The sequence below is a fragment of the Danio rerio genome, chromosome 19, assembly GCF_049306965.1.
Source record: "Danio rerio strain Tuebingen ecotype United States chromosome 19, GRCz12tu, whole genome shotgun sequence".
NCBI lineage: Eukaryota > Metazoa > Chordata > Actinopteri > Cypriniformes > Danionidae > Danio > Danio rerio.
In genome coordinates, this window is record NC_133194.1 from 10,629,622 (window position 1) to 10,647,190 (window position 17,569).

The 17,569-nt window shown below is 38.5% G+C and overlaps 1 protein-coding gene and 1 long non-coding RNA gene across 30 annotated transcripts in view; one reads left to right on the plus strand and one right to left on the minus strand.

Moving 5' to 3' along the window:
• Positions 1 to 17,569, plus strand: part of fam131ba (family with sequence similarity 131 member Ba) — an 86,906-nt gene that overhangs the window by 12,679 nt on the left and 56,658 nt on the right. The window lies entirely within an intron of this gene.
• On the minus strand, positions 1,125 to 10,998 carry LOC141379020 (uncharacterized). Its single transcript, XR_012394933.1, has 4 exons — positions 10,384 to 10,998; positions 9,415 to 9,501; positions 3,704 to 3,846; positions 1,125 to 2,672 (listed from the first exon to the last, which is right to left on the minus strand). It is a non-coding gene; the product is annotated as an uncharacterized lncRNA (long non-coding RNA).

Genomic DNA, 17,569 nt, shown 5'->3' on the forward strand with positions numbered 1-17,569 from the left:
TCTATCTATCTATCTATCTATCTATCTATCTATCTATCTATCTATCTATCTATCTATCCATCTATCCATCCATCCATCCATCCATCCATCCATCCATCCATCCATCCATCCATCCATCCATTGTGCTCAGCATAAATGAGTACACCCCCTTTTGAAAATGCATATTGTTTTTGTTAATTTCTCAGTGAATATAGCTTATATATTTTGGGGCAGTTAAACACTATGATTTTAAAGTTATAAGTATTAATTACAGTCTTTAGTAATAGAAAGATAATACGTTTAAATTCAAACAGGTTTTTGCAAAAAAAATAAAATACCAACTATAAAATGTCAACTAAATTTGATACATTTTCTATGTTTCGCTTGACTTTTCCTGTTTTTCACTTATTAAATTTAATATTTGCCCTGAACATATTTGGTTGTGCAGATTTTTGGATCTTAAGTTATGTTAGATAAGTTCCAGTTTTGACTTTGGGACTGACTAATCTATGCTCAATGATATTACTGTAAAACATCCTATAGAAGAGAGATCTGTGAGGGGGTGACTCATTTAAACTGAGCATTCTGTACATGCATCTATATACATATATAGCATAATTTTAAGACACAAAATTGAAATGATCTAAAAATAATAATTCCTTACATTAATATAGTGCTTTTTTTAGATACTCAAAGCATTTACAGAATTTTACAGCCTCTTAACAATCCCTATATCATTATTGTCTCCTCTCCACCAATAATGGTGTGTGGTGTGCCGTCGCGTCATCCAGGGGGATGCTTCATACTGGTCGTGGTTGAGGAGATTTCCCCCAAATCTGTAAAATGCCTTGATGGTGTCTGAGGAGATTCCCCCTAAATCTGTAAAACCTGTAATCTGTTAAAAAAATACCTAAATATATAAAATACTGGTAGTGGTTGAAGAGATTCCAATATGCACTATCCACCACCAGTAGCAGCATACCCCTGGATGATACGACGGCACACCAAACACCATTATTAGTGGAGAGGGGACAATAATGATATGGGGATTGTTTAGAGGCTGGGATGGAGATAAGCCAGTGGGCAAATTTAGTCAGGATGCTTGGGTCACCCATACTCTTTTCAAAGAACATCCTGGGATTTTTAATAACCACAGAGAGTCAGGACCTTGTTTAATGTCTTATCCAAAAGATGGTGCTCACTGACAATATAGTGTCCCCACACTTCACTGGGGCATTAAGACCCACATAGAGTATAGGTTGGCATACACTACCTGACAACAGTCGCCTATCCAAGTTTTAGGAACAACACATAATAACTTGACTTCCAGTTGATTATTTGGTATCTGAAGTGGCTTATATAAAAGGCAAAGGCCTCTAGGTTACACTTATATTTACCAAAGTAAAGTATTATCATGCCCTGAAATTTTAATTATTTAATTAGGACAGTAAGGTCTGACTTTGTTCAGACAAAAGTCTTGTCACTTAACAGAAATAATGTATAGAATATAAAGTCATGGTGCAGTGGAAAAAAAAAATTATTATTGTTTATGACTCCCATGAGCTTGGAGGTCTGCATCCATACATCTCTGCAATGACTTAACTTATTAATAAAGCCATCTGGATTAGCAAAGAAAGCGTTCTTGCAGGACTCCCAGAGTTCATCAAGATTCTTTGGATTCATTTTTAGCACCTTCTCCATCTTACCCCAGACTTGCTTCTTTGCTAGCAGGAACTTTGATTTGAAGGCTGAAAAATGAGAAGGAGCGCTTTTCTGTTGAAGAATTCGCCCTTTCCTGTGGTTTGTAATGTAATGGGCAGCACAAATGTCTTAATACCTTAGGCTGTTGATGTTGCCATCCACTCTGCAGATCTTCTGCATGCCCCTATACTGAATGTAACCCCAAACCATGTTTTTTTTCTTCACCAAACTTGACAAATTTCTCTGAGAATCTTGGGTCCATGCAGATTCCAATAGGTCTTCTGCAGTATCTGTGATGATTGGTCTACCTATCTGTCTACCTGTAGCTTTATTTTGTATAGATCAGTGTTTCCCAGCTCTGTTCCTGAAGGCACGCCAACAGCACACATTTTCAACCTCTCCCTAATCAAACGCACCTGAATCAACTCATCAGAACATTAGAAGAGAGTCCAAAACCTGAAGATAATGGGTCAGATAAGGGAGACATCCAAAATCTGTACTGTTGGTGTGCCTGCAGGAACAGGGTTGGGAAGTAGTGGTATAGATCAGGGGTCATCAATCTCGGTCCTGGAGGGCCGTTGTCCCTGCAGGATTTAGCTCCAACTTGCCTCAACACACCTGCCTGGATGTTTCATGTATACCTAGTGAGACCTTGATTAGCTTGTCCAGGTGTGTTTGATTAGGGTTGGAGCTAAAATCTGCAGGACACCGGCCCTCCAGGAACAAGTTTGGTGACCCCTGGTATAGATGATCAGCACAAAATGAAATTAAATGTGGGCAACACGGTGGTGCAGTGGGTAGCGCTGTCGCCTCACAGCAAGAAGGTCGCTGATTCGAGCCCTGGCTGAGTCATTTGGCATTTCTGTGTGGAGTTTGCATGTTCTCCTGTGCTTGGATGGGTGTTTCCCAGTGCCGAGTTGTGACCGGAAGGGCATCTGCTGTGTAATAACACATGCTGGAATAGTTGGCGGCTCATTCTGCTGTGACGACCCCTGATTAATAAAAGGAATAAGTCGAAAAGAAAACGAATGAATAATGAAATTCAATGTTTAAACTGTCCATCCATCCATCACGCAAATATAAAGCAAGCAGTTAATATTGATAGCTATTACTTTCCAAAAAATCTCTCTGTGTAAGAAATTTTGTAAGTGACCAGTCAGAATCAAGCATTTCAGGTCTGTATCACAGTATTGTCACTGTAGCCGAATGATAAATGACCTGACCTTACAGTTCAGTCCCAGGTAGCGTCTCAGGGGTGAGTATAAAAGGCAATAAGTAGAGAGAACTGTGTGTTGGAAAGTGCAATCACATACTTCTGTGTTACAAAAATCCCTTTTCCCCCTTTCCTCCCTTTGTGTCAGCTCAGGCGGTGCAGAGCTCCGGCTTACTATTGAAATTTGTGACACTTCCTAAATGTTGACTCCTTTATGATTAATTGCTTGCGTTTTGAGGCCGCTGTAGGTGAGAGCGTCTGCTGAATGAATAAAATGTGCATATCGATCGGCGTATTTGTTTGTGTCACAGGGCTGTGGGTGAGAAGTGTTGTGTGGGTGTGTTTGGGAGGGCATCAGGTGGATGCCTCAGCTCTTGGCACTAATGCCGATGTTTGCACCGGGTCGTCTCTCTCTACGTGTTTGTTCTGTTCGGAGCTATTGCGTTACTCAGGGATGCCTCTTTGTATTGATTTCATTTCAAGCTCTGAAAGAGGGACAGACAAGCTGACATACAGATGGTCTCGCTCTACCTTTTCTCTCTCACACACACACAAGCACACACTCAGTCGGCTGCATGTGTGTGTATTTGCATGTGATTGCATGATCCAGATTGAGTGGTGACAGTCACGGTCCAAGGTGACTGGCTCGGTATGATTGAGAGGTTTACTCCTGGAGGAGGAGGAATCACAGAGAGAGAAGGACTGCAAATATGAGTCAGACGAGTGAAGGGAAGGAGGGAGGAAGAGGGTGATGGAGGCACAGGGAGTGACAGACAGGAAGTTCTCAAATGTCTCCTGGTGTATTTGTACCTCTTATCACTTCTTTTCCAGCGGCGTCCATAAGGAGCACTGATCCTCAGGCCACTTTTTTTAGGGTTTGTTCTGACGGTGCACCTTGACTTTTCTAGCTTCAAGCTTCTGCCATCTGGGTTTCAGCTGGATGCTCATTCAAACTAAATTTGAGAAAAGCTTGTTTTATGAATTTTTAACAATATTAAATTGAACAACATTTCATAAACTGATCATTCGGAGGTGAACTTTAATTCTCAAATTGAAGAAATGCTAAGCTTCACAAATTAATCTTGTAAATATCTCTAAATGCTTAAGTCAAGAAGTTCTAGACAACTAAAATTATTGTATTATTTTAATAATAATCTCTTGTTGCCCACAATAATATGTGAAAATGAAGTGGGGTTTTCCTTAAAACAAGCTTAATATGGGGGTATTGCAAATGGGGTAAGTCTAATGATTTTGTTCATTCATTAAATTTCCTTCAGCTTAGTTCCTTATTTATTTGGAGTCACCACAGCGGAATGAACCGCCAACTATTCCGGCATATATTTTACACGGTGGATTTACTAGGAAACACCCATACTCTCTCATTCACACTCACACTCATAGACTGTGACCAATTTTGTTTACCCAATTCACCTATACAGCATGTGTTTGGACTGTGGGGAAACCGGAGCACCCAGAGGAAACCCTTGTGAACATGGGGAGAACAGACAAACTCTACACAGAAACGCCAACTGGCCCAAAATTGACCAATACTGGGTTGCAGTTGAAAGGGCATCCACTACGTGAAACCAACACAATCTTACGGCAATTCGTAACTTTTTCATTAAGTGGCTGATTAGTACGAATTCGTACAATCTAATTCGTACATTTTAGTACGATTTGCTCATCCCCCAATGACGGTTGGGTTTAGGGGTAGGGTAAGGTGCCACGCCTCCTTTTTTAAAACCGTACAATTTCATACGACTGAACTCGTACAAATTTGTACGATTTAGCCTCTAAACTTGCAAAACGTAAAATACTTACGTTTTCTCGTGAGATCAGGCTGGTGAAACATGCTGGAATAGTTGGTGGTTGGTGGCCTACCCCCATTCATTAATCCATGCCCTTCATACAGTATGCGTAGGTCATTTACATCAGATAATGTTTTCCCAAACAGCAGATGTGTTGAGTTTAAACAACTACAGTTGATATCATGTCAATTTGTAACTTCTGGATCTAGTGGATAATTTGTAAGAATTTTTACAATCTCATTTGAACATTTAGGCATTTGCTCATCTCCCACTGATGGTTGGGTTTAGGGGTGGGTTTTTCATTCCATGTCTCCTTTTAAAAAACATATATTTTCATACAACTGAACTCATTTGAAGTCATCCGAATTAGCCACTGAACTGACAAATAAATTCCTCCTGAGATCGGGTTGGTTTAAACCATGTTGGTAAGACGTCATGCAGGTGTTAAAATGATAACGTATGTTAATTTGGCTAGATCATGATATATTTCAGTAAAATTTTTAAGACACTATGCTTTCAATCACAGCACAAGAGAGCTCCACCAACTAGTTTGTGATGCTGTTTTGCGAATACATATAGGGTGTATGCAGAGCTAGTGTTTCTTCTCATACTGAAAAACTTCCGGTGAACCGTTAATGTGACTTTTCCCCATTTTATAAGGTTCCTTTTACAGCATCGATGTCATGATGTAGTTCAAATATTATCAGTTTTAGGCATTCATTTAGTTGCTCAAGCGTAAAACAAGCAACTAAATACACGCATGCACCCGTCAGGATTAGCAGATCCATTGAAAATACTGGGGTCAAATTAAATGTCATATTTTAAAGACATAGCAGGGAAAAATGTTATTTAATGCAGTGCTTCTTGTACAATCTGAGACCCTCTTTATATTGATAACACTCAGTCAATGAGATAGCTGATTTTTAAAGAAAACAGACCTTAAACGCGCCGATTTTGTAATGTTATACAGTTCACTGGAAGCGCTTGACCCAGGTTACTGACAAATTAAAGGTCTTTCCGCATACTTGCACATATACCCTATTGAATAGTGAATTCAGGAAACACTTAATTATTGAACTACAGTATATTGGTAATGACCGTACATTTCTCAGTATATCAGTACTGAGAAACACCCATACACTCTTGCATTTACAAACTTACACTAGGGCCAATTTAGCTTATTCAATTCACCTATAGCGCATGTCTTTGGACTGTGGGGGGAAATGGATCAACCAGAAGAAATCCATGCCAATACGAGGAGAACAAAAAACTCCACACAGAAACACCAACTGGCCCATTTCTATTAATTTATTGCATTATTGATTAAAAAAAAACTTGTGCAGGTAAAGAAACTACTAACATGTACTTTAAAACTAATAATATGTACCTTTAAAGGTACTAAAATGTACCATTTAATCTTGTTTTATCTGTTGTTCCATTAGTAGTGTTCCAGTTACAACTTTTTCTCAGAGTGTGAAGGACATACAGTAGATTGCCGGTACTTATTTTGGCTATTTATTGTCCCAAATTCATTATGCAGCTTTGCCGAGCACAGAACATGGGATTTTTGGTTTTATTTTTAAACCAGACTATGTCCTAGTTTGCTATCTAGCTGACTCGTCTAAACAGCATTTGCTGCGGTGAAATTTACTTGCTGTTCTCTTCGTTGATTGTAAAGTGATGTGAAGGGCTTCTATTTCTCACGTTCACCTCTCACTTTCGCCGTCCCAGTTTTTTCATCCAAGTTTAGCTTTTCACTCTTTAGCAGTATTCACACTCGGTTACATTATGTCTGTCATTATGGTCGTGAAAGCGCTCTATGAAGACGTAATTTATATAAGCAAGATGTGGAACACGTGGTATTGGTCAATCAAACCAAACAGCAATCAATAAATCAATAGATTGTAGACAATAGACAAGGTACTGTAGGCATGCATCAAACCCAACAGCTATCAGATTAAAGTATAAATACCCATTTTTTTCTATGTCTCCTAGGTTTTGCTCCCTGATGGTCAATATTGTGCTGGCCTGTAACTTTAAGCTTACTTTTTGTGGGTCAATGCCTATAATCTCAGTCATTTTACCTCTCAACGCCCACCATCTTTTGTCATCCATTTTTCACATAAGCAAGATGTGTTTACAACTGGTATTGTTTTTTGTCAATCCAATCAAGTGTAAACAGGGTCTGAAGTGTTTAACTGTGTCCACTTTTGAAAACTTGCAGAGGCAGTTGACAGGATGTCTCTCGCAGTAGATCACAGGTGTCAAACTCAGTTCCAAAAGGCCGCAGCTCTGCACAGTTTAGTTCCAACCGTAATTAAACACACCTGATCAAACTAATTGAGTCCTTCAGTCTTGTTTGAAACCTACAGGTAAGTGTGTTGGAGCAGGGTTGGAACTAAACTATGCAGGGCTTCGGCCCTCCAGGAATTGAGTTTGACACCCCTGCAGTAGATGCTCATAAAAGACTTTTCACCTGCTGACCTTGTTCTTAAATATTACAGCATATGTGCATCCAGAATGGGATTTAGCTTTGCTGTTTGAAAATGCAAGCTTGGTTTGAAAGTAAATACATGTAAATAGCAATGCATGTAAACAGTTTTACCAGTTCTAATTGTGATGCATGGCTTCCACTGAGTGGTATGGTACCCTTGCTTGGTAGGCACTCCTGTTTTTCCCAGGAGTCGCCAGCATTACAGTCCCATCTCCCGCCACCCTCTCGTTTTGTTATTTCTTCAGGAAAACTCCCATAATTTCACCTCCACCCGCCACGTCTTCAGGTTTTTGGTAGTCTGTAACACCCCCAGTTCTCCAGTTTTCGTATAGTATCCAACTGCAATGGCCGCCCGAAACCCAGTCCATAGTACAGTTACTAACCAGGCTCTCAACTGTGTTATTCAGACAAACATAAACTGTCACTCCAACTACACCATTTGTCCCTCCAACCCGGTGAGACAAATGTTGATTAGTACAGGCTGTTCACGTGTTGCCTTATGCTTACTCAATTTCAAATCTAGAATCACAGCAAGTGTGAACAAATACAGGAATGTAAATGCTACATGTAAATAGCCCCATAAACAACAATAGAGGACATACAGCAGATTACATTCTTTCTTCTTGACATGTGCCTGTTTGTCACAAGTATAGACACATTTTGTTTGAACATGGTTCATTGTATTATTCTGGTGTCATGTTTTGGCTGTGTATTTAAAAATGGTGCTTCCTGTGTGTCGTTCACCAGGCTTGTGATAACTCTCTTTTAACCAAACAGCATTCATCAGCTAGTTTACATTCGAAAAAAAAAAAAAAAATCACGTGTGCTGTCTGTTAAAACTACCAATTTAAAATGAGCTGGAACAACACAATTCTTGACTATTTTTTGGGACAACTTAATTCTTTGATTTTCAGTCCATTTAATTTTGTAAAAACTAATAAATTGACTTAATTCCTTCATGTTGTGCCAGCATAAATCGATTGTGTGGAACCCAGCATTTTTTACAGTGTAGATCCAGCCTTTACTGTATGACATGATTCCACACATTTGCTTTATGTTGTGCCAACACAAATTCATTAAGTTAACTTTATTGTTTTTACAAATTAAGTGGATTGAACATGAACCAATTAACCAAACAAAGCAGCAAATGTGTTGATTTAGCTATTTTTAAATAAGTAGTATAAATAAGCAGCAAAGAAAAAAATACTTTTTTATGAGTGTTTTGGTACCGAATTGTTGTGCCAGGTAACCTTACGAAAGAGTGCCAACAAAAAGTGATATGGTACTGTTTGCTATTTAATAATTCTGACTGTGGAAATGGAGATAAATGCATTTCATATTAACCCAACAGTACTGCTCAGTGGAAATGAGTCATTACTCAACCATGTGTCTTATGCTTTCCACATGTCTATACACGACATGTATATGGCCCTTTTAACAACAATAGAGGACATACAGCAGATTACATTCTTTCTTCTTAGTATGTGCCTGTTTGCCACAAGAATATACAAGCTTTGTTTGAGCATGTACTGTATTATTATGTGTTGTGTTTTGGCTGTCTACCTCAAAATGGTGCTTCCTGTATTGTTGTTCCCCTGGTCAATCTCTGTTAACCAAATAGCATTCATCAGCAAGTCTAGATTCAGCTTTTACTTTAAAAAATGCTGGGTTCCACACATGTCCTTCATGTTGTCCCAATACAAATTAATTAATTTAACTACCCCCCCCAAGTAAATCAGTGCCAGGTAACCTTACAAAAGGGTCCCAAAAAGCAGTATGGTAGTGTTTGCTATTTTGGTAATTCAGTGGAAATGGAGATAAATGCATACCACAGTGTACCTAAAAGTGCTGCTCAGTGGAAAGGAGCCATTACTCAAACCCACAGAAGAAACAGATGCTTTTGCTCTACAGTTTGTTTTCTGTTGCCTCATTTCACATTTATACTGTACGCAAACTGCATTAGCTTATTGCGTAATGTTGAACCGAAAGATCTGAAGAAATCCCTTACATGCACTGTCCCATTAAAAGCATCAGTGAAAGGGTTGACAAAAGATAGTAAAACAAGTGCAAATGGGACAGCACAGGCTCATTATAAAAACTGAGCCTTATATACGTTTCTGGAGGTCGCGAATTATGTAGCCAGAGCTACGTATCTTTAAAACGAACGATACAGGGCGGTATGACATGTTCCTTTTCACACTTACTAGCTGAGTGCATACCTGCATGTGGACGGCTTTTCCGCTGTTACCAGATTGTCCGGTAGCTCAACACGTACATCGGCGACTTGAAATGCAGAGCAGAGTTGGCTGCGACGACAGGATTTGAGTCCGGTGAAGAACGGTTCCAGAAAGCAGATAAAACAGAAACAGAGGGCAAAAAATCATATAAAAAAGTAAATAACAGGGTGAGATTGTGGTTAAATCTGAAAACGTGGTAAAAATCAGCGGGCTTTTTTTCTGGGTTGCTTTTCAAAACTCTGTCGGGTGGGTTTAGGGAAGTGGATGGGCGGGTCAATCGGTGCTTTTTAAAATACTATTTGTTGGGTTTAGGGAAAGGGGAGGGTGGGGAATCGGTCGGTTGGTCAATAAGTCAGTCGACAGCAGCCTATGGTGGATTTACACGAGAACAGCAGGCGCGAACAGCACTTGCGAGAAAAATTTGAGGTCTGAAAAAGCGTACACAGCAGCCTCTGCCGAATTCACGAAAACACAAACTGCAAAAAAAAATAAAATAAAAAAGTAGCTTCTGGGATGTATTTCGTGTTCTCCAGAAATGTAAATAGGGGTACGTAATCAGAATGAGCCTGGGTTGAAATGGAAATATGTTTTCCTTAGTGTACTTGTAGTCCGAATGACCCAAATGTATCTGTATGTAGCAAAACAGATGTAAACAGGGCCATGTGTTTCATTTCAGGCCTCATATGTAAACTTTTTTTCAGATCTCAGAACCTAATTCCTATTTCAGACAGATCATTCATAGCATCCATACAACTTTAAAACAATAGATTGTAGACAATAGACAAGGTACTGTAGGCATGCATCAAACCAAACAGCAATCTGATTAAAGTATAAAAGCCCATTTAGGTCTGTGCCTCCTAGCTTTTTCACCCTGATGGTCAATATTCTGCTGGTCTGTAACTTTGAGTTTTCTTTTTGTGACTCTGTGCCTTTAATCTCAGTCATTTTTACCTCTTGATGCCCACTATCTTTTGTCCTTCATTTTTCTTGGTGATGCCAGATTGCATATAGTGTTCCTTCATTGAGTGTCTTGGTGTTTCTCTGATCCTCTTTGTCTCTGTCTTTGGTTTCCCTCCCCCTCCTCTCGGTGTGTTTTTGGCTCAGTGCTGGAGGTGAGTCAGCCTCTTGGACTTCGCTCCTAATCAGAGTCACTGTGAGCGTCACCGTGTGTCAGAGTTCTAGCTTGCATTCCTTTATTCGTCCCTTTTTCTTCACTCCGCCTCTACCTTCAGCCTTGCAACAAAATCTAAGGCAATCTAGGTTGTGAGATCTGTCAAGCTGGATTGTCCCACGGTCCAGTTGTTCCTCCATCTGGTTGTTGATCTTCTGCCGCATCTTCTGTCTCGTGTCGGGGTGTCTAGGAATCTTCCTTCCTGTAGATTGACGTTAGCTTTTATCTTCGTCACATGCATATTTGTTTATCCCGACTGACTGCTTCTTTCTCCGTCTCTCTCTCCTTCCCCCTGAAGCTCCAGCCCTCGTAATGCTCAGTGTCAGACCCAGACATAAATGTAGATGGGCAGGGTAAACAGTGCAGCGGCCATGCGGTGCTTAGAGACCTTGGATGCGATGGCTTATCCTTCATGTCTCTTGGGATTTTCTCAATGTGTTTTCCTGCATGAGTGGAAGTGTTTTGTCCGTAACAACATCAGCGGGCTTCATCATGACGGAACAGACAAATAAAAAGTTATGGGTTCTGACAGCTGGGATGTGCAGCGATCCATCCATGCCTCTTTCTGTTTGTCTATCTTTGCATCTGTGTGCCTGCCTGTTGTTCTTTCTATCAAGTTTTCTGACTATATGTTTTAATCTTCTGTCTTTAGATATTTGTTCTATCTATCTATCTATCTATCTATCTATCTATCTATCTATCTATCTATCTATCTATCTATCTATCAGGGGTGTAACAATATTTTAATTCGTCCAGAACGTAACGTGAGATGCTCAGAAGGGGTTCAGCCACTCTCACAACACTTGCCCCACCATCGAGTTCTTCTGATTGGTAACTGAACTTATTGAACTTGTGTAACTGAAATTATTGAGTGCCACTGTGTGTAAAGGCTGAATCTGTTTTATCTTGACATGCCGTCTAAAAAAATCTATCTATCTATCTATCTATCTATCTATCTGTCTGTCTGTCTGTCTGTCTGTCTGTCTGTCCGTCCGTCCGTCCGTCCGTCCGTCCGTCCGTCCGTCTAATCTTTGTGCAATAAACCAACAGGTCTTCAATCATTTTTGGTTGACACAATTATGCTCTAGGGTATATCACCTATGTTTACATAAGTTTATATGTCACCAACATTTCGAAATAATGGTTACTTACAGGTAACTAAGAAAACTACTGATGGTTTAAAAGAAGTTATCCAATTAAGCTTCAACATGAGTTTTAAAGCTGCACTTTCATAAAAGTGACTTTCACAAATAACGTTAAAATGCATTCTACATGGACATTTATATCTTACATATTTTACATCTTCTTTGTCAAAGTTTATATTTGGGCCCAATCCCAATCCTACCCCTTAGCCCTTTCCCATCGTTTTGCGAGTTTACGTGAAGCGGTAGGGGTAAAAGAAGTAAATTTATTGGCCACTTTAGAAGGTAAGCTGTTCTGATATTTATGTTAACTATTTCTTTTTACTTGATGCTTATTGGTCAGTCATGACATTCCAAGGTATGTTAATGCTATGTTATTATAACAACTTCTGAAACTAAAAGTTTTTGGGTATTACGAATCATCTTGACCATTAGTGAGTTTATATTCATTTTAATATTTACATGCTTATCTGTCATGATGCTGTTCTTGACTGTTTGGTACCATCCTGTGACTGAATATTACATAGTTTAGTGCATTGAACTATTTTCCTAAGACTTAGATTGTTTGAAATTGACTTGTATGTTATGAAAGTTGAGTCAGGCCCTATCCCAATTCTACCGCTTAACCTTACCTCTCGGTTTGCGGGTTTACGTGAAGGTGTTCCAATTATCTTTAGCTTGAAGGTGTAGGGATAAGGGGAAGGGCTGAATAGCCCTTGAAACAGAAATTTTCAGGACCCCACTCGAAACAAAGAGGTAAGAAAATTTCTCAGAATACACCATCTACAATGGCAGCATGACTGCACGCAGAAATAAAGGAGGGGCAAAAATTAGTATTTTTTGTCATTATTACCAATTTTACAACAAACAAGCATATATTTTAATACATTCATAAAAACAGCCGTGTTTTACCGTCATGCTTAAGAAAGTGATAAAATAAAAGTTTAGTGGCTGGCAATGACCTTTTTACAGTGTCTGCTATAATGTTAATGTTGTTTTCGTGTGTCTACATAGATGAATATTGCCACGGTGTAAATATACACAGAAAAATATATAAATATAAATATACACAGTACAGTTACAATCTTATTGCCCGATTATATCATCATGATAACATATACCTTGAGTGATTTCCTGAAGATAAATACCAAAAAATACCACAACTGGAATAACTACAGCAGTTGTGATTGTCAATCTCATATGAAGCAAAAGATTGCAATGACATATGATGACGTGCACAGATGTTGTAGTGCACGAACGTTGTTCGTGTTTTACCATCATGCTTTAAAAAAATAAAAAACCCTGGTTAATTTCGCTATCTATAATTCATAATAATATTAACTCCTGTATAGTAATCCTACAACATACTTTCAAATCTGACTCTCGAGTCCCTGTCAGAAAAGCCTAGTGGCTGTGAATGACCTTTTTACACTGTCTGGTATAATGTTAATGTTAGTGTTGTTTTCGTGTGTTTACATACTGTAGATGAATGGCCATGGTGTAAATACATAGTACAGTAATGAGCTTATTGTCACATTATATTGTCACAATAACTTGATACCATTGTCTTATGTTATTTCCTAGATAAATACCAAAACAATAACACAACTTGAATAACTACAGCAGTTGCCATCGTCCATCTCATATGAAGTACAAGCTCATGGTGACATATGATGACATGCTCTAGTGTTGTAGTGGTGTCCCATTTCTTAGGGGTAAAATCTGAAGCCTTTCTCCTTCACACTCTGTTTCAAGGGCCAAGGGGAAAGGGTAGGAGTAAAAAAAATTGAATTCGGAGTGGACCTGAGACATTTACTCTTTTTCAAAGATTTGTTTTTGCTGTTTTTATTGTTATAGGACTGTAGTAACAGTTGGACAGGAATAAAGTAGGAGAGCCAGAAAGGCATGTGAGCCGGGATTCTGTTTAACACCAAATCTATCTATCTATCTATCTATCTATCTATCTATCTATCTATCTATCTATCTATCTATCTATCTATCCATCCATCCATCCATCCATCCATCCATCCATCCATCCATCCATCCATCCATCCATCCATCCATCCATCCATCCATCCATCCATCCACCTGTCTGTATGTCATCTAGTCATCATTACTGATCTCCTGGTGTGTTAGTTCTGACTGCCTCCATTGTAATTGATCATGAGTAGGTCTGCTTTACCTTAACTCACTTTATCTTTGGTTCTCTGTTTACTCTTCACTCTCCTCCAGACCTGAGCTGCTCTGCGTGGCTCTATCCATCTCTCCAGAGTGGGTTAGCTTGATTGAGGAAATGGCCCTGAGGCCCAAAGGCTCTGCTGTACTTACAGAGAGAGAGCCTAGCAATTAAAAGGCACACACTCTCTATTACACACACACACATATGCACGGGATGCAATTAATGCATTCTGAGATCCGAATCAGTCTGGAGTGGAGAAAAAACACAACAGCTCTCAGATGCAGATAGAACAAGGACTGGTACATTCTGTTTGGATGTGATTAACCCCATCACAATATTGTTATTCAATTGCGTCAACGGTTTAGGACTGCTCTAAATGAGTTCAATGAATCAAGTCAATGCTCAACTCAATTTCACTGATATTGAGCTGAATTAAATAGAACTAAATTGAATAGAGAGAGACGGGGGAGTGAGAGAGCATGTGCGCTGCAGCTAGATAATACTACATGTACGCTCTACTCTCAAGGTTCTTCATTGGCATCAATGGGTCCACATATAGTACATTTAACTGCAAGTTGAATTGCCCGAAGTGCTTTAAGAACCTTTCTATTCCACAAATAGTTCCTTATAGTGATTATCAAACATTCATTCATTAATTTTCCTTCGGCTTTCCTTTGTACCACCAACTATACCAGAATATGTTTTACACAGCGGATGCCATTTCAGCCGCAACCCAATAGTGTGAAACACTCATACACTCTCACATTCACACACTCACTCATACACTACCACTACTATTTGGCGCATTTAAATGATCACTCCTCCATCATTGAAAGTTTGTGTGTTCATTCTCTGGGTGAATAACTATTGTACAATCCAAATTTTGATTGATGTCTTTAATGGACTAGTAGTTCTTGAGTACCGCCTTTGCATGTGTACAGAAGATGATAGGTATTAACGGTGTTCAGTACAGAATTAAAATAGCATCCCCTACAGTGCACATAACTTCAATTCATCGTCAAAAATGGACATTGTTTTAAGTTTTATTAAAAAACAACTTTCCCAGAGATGGAAGGGCATACGTTGTGTGAGACATATGTTAGATAAGTTGCCAGTTCAATCGGCGGTGGCGACCCCAGATTAATAAAGGGACTAAGCCGAAAATTAATGAATGAATAGAAACCAACGTCAGAATATAGTATTATTTTATTTTACTTAAAATGAATGTTCATATTTTAAAAATATTTATGATTTAACAATCATTTAATTTTTATATCATGTTTATTTTATTACAGCATGCCAATTTAAAATGTCAAAACATTAAATTAATGCAAATTAACGCTAACTTAACTGACCTTTTATGAATATAAACATATAGATAGATATAAACAGAAAATAATTTAATTGTGTTCCAAAAAAATATAGCTAGGCTAAAAACTCAAAAACATCTCAAAAACCTGTAAGTATTTTTAATTGTTCGAATTGATCTTTTACATGCATAGTTTCTAGCGTTAATGGTATGTTGGACATAAACAAGGATGTAAACAACAGGAAATGCTGTTTGGCACCGGTAATGCTGTGTTCACACCAGACGCGAAACACTATTTGCGCGTAAATAGACACGAGAGTTTACTTGCCTCATTTGCGCATCAAAGTCCGCTTCATTTGCGCATCAAAGTCTGCTTCATTCCCACGTCAAATTCACTGAGCATCACGCATGATAGGCAGGGCTTCTGTCTGCTCCTGATTGGTTAACGCGGCGCAAATGTCTGCTGAAGTTCAGATTTTCCAACTTGAGTGGTACGTGCGATTCATGTGTTAAGCGCAGCAAACATTCAACTGCAATATGTCTATTCTCATTTTTACTTAACTTGTAAACTTAACATTTACTTAACATGTAAATCACTCGCGCTTGATGCTTCTACTGTGTCTGGTGCGAACACAGTATTACAATTTAGCTACAAATTCATTTTTATCCATCAAACCACTGTAAACAGCCACAATCTTCACCAGCTCTGCAGTGTCTCTCTATGCGGACGCTTTCAGTGTCTCTCTATGCGGATGCTTTCCCTGTGTTCTACATCTTAAATTACAAACTTGCAAAGATATGTTGAATGTTTTATATTACTTAAACATGCTTATTCCGAATATACGTGAAAGACACTTGTCAGATTTTACTTTAGAGAGCAGACCTGAGGTTTAGCTGTGTCCTCTTTATTTCCTGTCTGATTTAGGCTCAAACTGATACGGCTAACGGCTACTGTTTACACAGTGCAAAAGCTCGTGCTTGTAGGAGTGTGACGTGGTGACGTGGAGGCGATCCGCGAATCACAGCACATTATGTTAGCTGAGCCTTGTAAGGGTGGGCCTTTGAGAGGAACTAAGATATATGACAGTTGTTTTCATGTTAGCTGAGTCGCTGTATATAATCAAAGTAAGATGTATATAAAAAATAACATGATATTCTACAAGTGAAGCATGAGGACACATTGCTTTGCATCTTATACACACAACCAAGCCTTAAAAATACACGGTGGAGCACCCCTTTAAATATATATACGAATTTTTCAAAACGTCAACATCAGATCGTCAGATTGACGTTGTACCCCAAGATTGTGGGGACGTTGTATTTTGTTTGGAAAATAGACATTGAATTTTGGTCACCTGACATCACAACCTATATTTTACCTAATATTAACGTCTTAAGACGTTATGTGCCTGCTGGGCAATAACTAAATGCTCTACAGAATGTTACGTTTACACACAACCACAAATTGCATGTAAATGCATCAGCTTTTTACAATGTAATACTCACTACTCTTGAGTACTTTTGAAATGTCTACTTTTTACTCTACTAGCTCTACAATTTTAGGCAAATAATGGTACTTTTACTTGAGTTTGATTGTTCAGTACTCTTTCCACCACTGGTCATCACCCACAACTGACGTTTAAATATCCCCATTTCAAAGCATTTATTCAACAAAAGATAATTTATTTATTAACAATTTGTGATAACATAATATTAATTTCATAAAGAGTGTATTACTGTGTGATGCATAAATTAAATGCAAATGCATATTGTCGTTGCTTTAAATGTTTCCCTTCCAAAGTGACACTCGCCCCTTTAGCTTTTATCTTATACGCACAACCAAGCCATGAAAATACACAGTGGACCACCCCTTTAAATATATATACGAATTTTAAATAATAAAACAAAAACTCTCTTGTGAAGCCATTTATCACTCTTTGCAAACAAAAATTGTGTGGTTGGTGTGACCATCCCCAAGAGAAAAGGCTTTTGTGATTCATTTTCGCATTTTAAATTGGGTGCACACTGTGCAGTTTTTACAGCTTTGACAGCTTGCAGTCACACTTTCCTTGTCAGATTTTTGACACAGCTAGCTACAACTTTTTCAACAAGATTTGTCTCACTATAATCTCACACAAAGCTTTCTACTGCTGCCTGTTTCACACTATGAATCAGATAAATATTTATAAATTTTTTTTTTAAATCAATCAAGTGACAATACTAACATTCAAAGCTTTTATAAAATTTACTTTTGTTTAATGATGAATTGATCGCTATAAACGTTAATAATAGTTAAAGGGACAGTTGGCAATGATGTCATTATTCACTCACTTTCC